Genomic DNA, 4,518 nt, shown 5'->3' on the forward strand with positions numbered 1-4,518 from the left:
TGCAGGATTGTACTGGAAAAGCCAAGTTTCATCTCCTGCTACAGTTCTTTGAAGAAATACTTCCAGATGTCTTGGTCCCACTTGAAAGTTTCCATGGAAATCTCTGTGCAGCTGATATGAGCCAACAGTTCTGACACCAGTCAAACAGAAAGTCTGCTCCACTTTACTTTTTCAGTCAGAACTTTATATGCTGAACCAGTTAAGAAATCTATGGCATTGGCCATTGTTTCTGTTGTTCCTCCTCCGTCCTCTTCAATGAAGTCATGGAAAATATTAATTTCTCCTCTCAGGTTGCTCTGTGGGCTGCATCCTCCATGTCATCCCATTCCTTTTTAAAATGAGTTTTCCATTTGTATGCCAACAGTTTATTCAGGACATTGTCGCCATCAGTTTTTCATAAAGCATCAGTAATTTCTCCATTCTTCCACCTATACTTCACCCCAGATTTGATGTTTGTTCATGTTGCTCTGATAGGGGCTGTTTTCAAACTGATGTCTTACCCTTAGTCTCAAATTAGGTCCTATTCACATGCGTTATATAGAGTTAGTATGTGAGATTATTTTGATGCAATGATTTTTTTTCATAATATGTGTTTTCTTGAACTTTTTGACCACTCCTATACTCATGTGTGTGAGTATATATTCTTTTTTGCAATGATTATGTATGTTATTTTTAATTTTATTTAAGTTATACAAGTTTCATGCATTTTATATATACAGCCCTAGGAACATAGTGATACTTCCCTCCCCACCTTGCAACTCATGCTCCAACACTTCTTCCTCTTCCCTCTCCCATTCCCATTCTTAATTTTTGCAAAGATCTACTTTCAGTTTACTTAATGATTGTCAGGTTAACCCTATACTAAGGATTAAACAAATAGTGTGAAGGGTTCAACAAATAGTGTGAAGAAACAAGACCAAAACACTGTTTCTCAACAGAATACACAATGGCTGTAAACAATCACTGAATCTCAAAATGTCCACTTCATTTCAATATATTACATTTTAAGGAGATACTAGTTCCCTGGAGAATGCTGACTAATGCAATATCTACTATCCTTTTTAGTACATCATAAACTGCATAGTTTCTTAAATAACCTCAGAGACATAATATAGAAAACCATGGCAGTTGTCTTTTTCAGAATTTTATAATAACACTGAATTTTAAAATGTAGCCTCCTAACCTGAATCGAGTCCACAGCACAGAGCCATTGCAGGCATTTGGGGAGTGAAGAAGCAGATGGTTCTCTCTCTCTCTCTCTTCTCTCTCTCCCTCTCCCTCTCCTTTCTTCCCTATGTCCTCCCTCCCTCCCTCCCTCTTTTTTCTCTTTGTATGGCTCTGTATCTTTAAAACCTAAAGCCGCCGAGATGACTGTGATATTAGGCATATGGATCAAAATGCCTCATTATAGTTTATTTTTCCACATTTAATGTTACTCACTGAAGATCTATACCCCTCTTTCTGTTCTTAGAAGAATACTATAATGACAAATGACTTTAACTGGTTTTTAAAATACACAGAAAATAGTGGTTAAATTTTTAAAGTTTATATGATACAGAAAAACAAGTATCACATCATCTCACGCATATATGGAGTCCAGAAAATAACCTCTCACAGAGGTTAAAAGTGTAATGTTGGTTATGAGAGTTTCAGGAGGGGAGGGAGAAGGGATGGAGTAACGCTGATCTACAAACACTAAGTTAAGGCCAGATGGGATTTTGTCTGGGCCTCTATTATACAATAAGATGACTACTAATAATGCTAATGTGCATATATAACTTTGGAGACATTATATAATATATACATGCTTTGAAACATCACCTACAACTCCATAAATATGTATAATTTGTATACCTGATCAGATTTTTTAACAGTGTTTCTGGGTGGTACACGGGGTTCCAAGCCCAGCACTGTCCCAGCCACCACCAACATGGAAACCTCATACTCAGTCCCATTTCTAGTGCTCGAGTGTCCCAGCCTGAAGCTGAAGGAGCCTCCCCAGGTACACATGCCTTTGGCCATGACGATGTACATGCTAGAGGTGGTGTCTACTTCCTCATTACCAGAGGAATAATTTATGATGTGATTGTTGAACCCCCAAGTATTGGCTCTATCACTGATGAGCACACTCAACAAAGGCCAATGACAGAGTTAGTAGATAATATATACTGGAAAGACTAGCACTCAGCTTCCGGGTTGTAATGAGAGGTTTAAGTTTCATAATCACAGATCAATCCAATGCACCAAGCATCCCAAAACTCAATAGATTCTTCTTCACTCATTGGATTTGTCTTCAAGCTATGGAGTTTTTTCATGGTTAGAGCACTCATGAGAATGAAACTGGCTGGTTATCTGATGGGAAAGAGAGCCTTTGAGAAGAAATCAATAGACACTGGATTTGCTCCAGTTTGAAAGATTGCACCAGGACTCTATAAATGATGTGGACAAGAATGATGAGTAGCAGTAAAAGAAGTATCAGGTGAAAGCACAAGAATACTAAAGCTTAGTCTAGAATTTCTCCTTGGTATCAGAGAAGCAAGTTCATCACAGTATTTTTCCACACTGGTCTATACTGATGCACCAATGATAGTAAGTGGAATTTACTTCTTAGTTTTTCATTTCTTAAAGAAAATATGCTCTACTCCAACAACTGTAATATTGAATGAGGGGATTATTCTTTAATAGCCCCCTTATCATTTTTTGAGATGACATTGCTGGTTTTCAGAAATTCATGTGAAATCAGGAAATAAGATCCCATAAACTGAGAATTCTAGAAAGCTGATCAACTTTCCTTACACTGCTTTGTCTTTAAACAGAACATGGAATAATATGTTATTTCAGATATGTATGCATGACTACTTCCTGAACAGAAAATAGAATGAAAGGATCAGAAATAAATAATTTTTCTAATTAAAAATTTTTTAGTTAAAAAATGAGAGAAAAGTTTGTGTGATATTTCAGAGGCAATATTTTCTAGTGGTGTAAAATCTGTAAGTACATTTTGTTACTAAAAATTACAATATGAGGCTTTCTGATTTTCATAAAAATTTGGAAATACATAATTTTAAACAAATGTTCATTTTGTAAGATAAATCTGAAAAAAAATCCATGTCTTTAAATTTGTATTTCTATTTTTAAGGCCCAATATAAAAATTTTACTATAGTTTTAAGAAAACTAATTGGCCATATAATGAGTAACATACTGGAGTGCCATGAATACAGTATTTTTATTATGGTATTAAAAGTAAGAAGTAGGTATACGAAGAATAAAATTAAAGAAAATCACTGAACAGAAATAAGAGGATTTGCTATTCAGTTGGATGTAGGAATGAATCCAAAAGAGGAAGCTGAAATTTATTAAGTTAAGGTTTCTGCAATTTGGGGGTTAGCAGTTAATAGGAGTATTGATATTTTTAAGTAGATATAAAAGAAGCATAAAAATTATTGAGATACCACTAATAAATTACCCAGGTTAAAATAATCTGTGAGGCTTTAACAGTGAGGGTTGGAACTTATGATATTCAGCTAAAGGCATGGAGGAAGATGGTATCTGTAGACATGCCATGGTCCAAAACCTAGGAAGAGCTAGATTTTCCTAAGAGAACCAGGGGGAGAGAAAAGAGGGTGGATAGGAGGACTTACAAGAACTCCATGTACACAGTGAGCAGATGAGAGGGCCAGAAGGATCTTCACATGCGGGTGTTGAATCTGTGGCTTTTAAATAACTATGCAGGAGAAACCACATATGAAGAGGAGCTGGTAAGCTGAGTGGAGAAGATGAAAGGAGAACAAGACTAATCAGCAGGCACAGAATGTTAAGCTGCCACATGGCATACCTACATTCCCTACCAGAATGACTGCCTACTCTATCTACTCTCATCCAGTTTCCTGCTGAGGTATCTTGGGAGGCAGCAAGAGATCACTCAAATGCTTGGACTCTTGCCACACGTAGAGGAGACCCACATGGAGTTCTGGGGATCCTAGTTTGCCTGATCCAGCTCCTGCTATTGTGGACATTTGGGAAGTAAATCAGGCAATGGAAGATTCCTCTCTGCCTCTCTCTCTCTCTCTTTCTCTCTCTCTTTCTCTCTCTTTCTCTCTCTTTCACTTTCGGCTTGTTCTCCATTGCTCTAACTTTCAAGTAGATGAAAATAAATAAAGAAGCATTCAAAAAAAGTTAAGACAGACATATGGATCTAAGGACTAGGACTAGGAAAATATTTGCAACCTGGAATAAAGCAGTTTTGGAAGAATATTAGATTTACAAAGGAAGAGAAACTCAAAAATAACAATAGATGCAGAGAAAGCATTTGATAAAATATAACATCATTTCATGATTAAAACCATGAGCAAACTGGGTATAGAAGGAACATTCCTCAACACAATCAAGGCAATTTATGACAGACCCATGGCCAGTATCCTATTGAATGCGGAAAAGTTGGAAGCATTTCCACTAAGATCTGAAACCAGACAAGAATGTCCACTCTCACTATTGCTATTTAATATAGTCCTGGAAGC

General features: G+C 36.6%; 1 pseudogene; it reads left to right on the forward strand.

Moving 5' to 3' along the window:
* Positions 1 to 1,930: 1,930 nt before the first annotated feature.
* Positions 1,931 to 2,957, forward strand: LOC149124850 (oligosaccharyltransferase complex subunit OSTC pseudogene; annotated as a pseudogene).
* The last annotated feature ends 1,561 nt before the right edge of the window (positions 2,958 to 4,518 follow it).

This window comes from Oryctolagus cuniculus, chromosome 8, assembly GCF_051225735.1.
Source record: "Oryctolagus cuniculus isolate XC-2025 breed Fujian yellow rabbit chromosome 8, ASM5122573v1, whole genome shotgun sequence".
Classification (NCBI taxonomy): Eukaryota; Metazoa; Chordata; class Mammalia; order Lagomorpha; family Leporidae; genus Oryctolagus; species Oryctolagus cuniculus.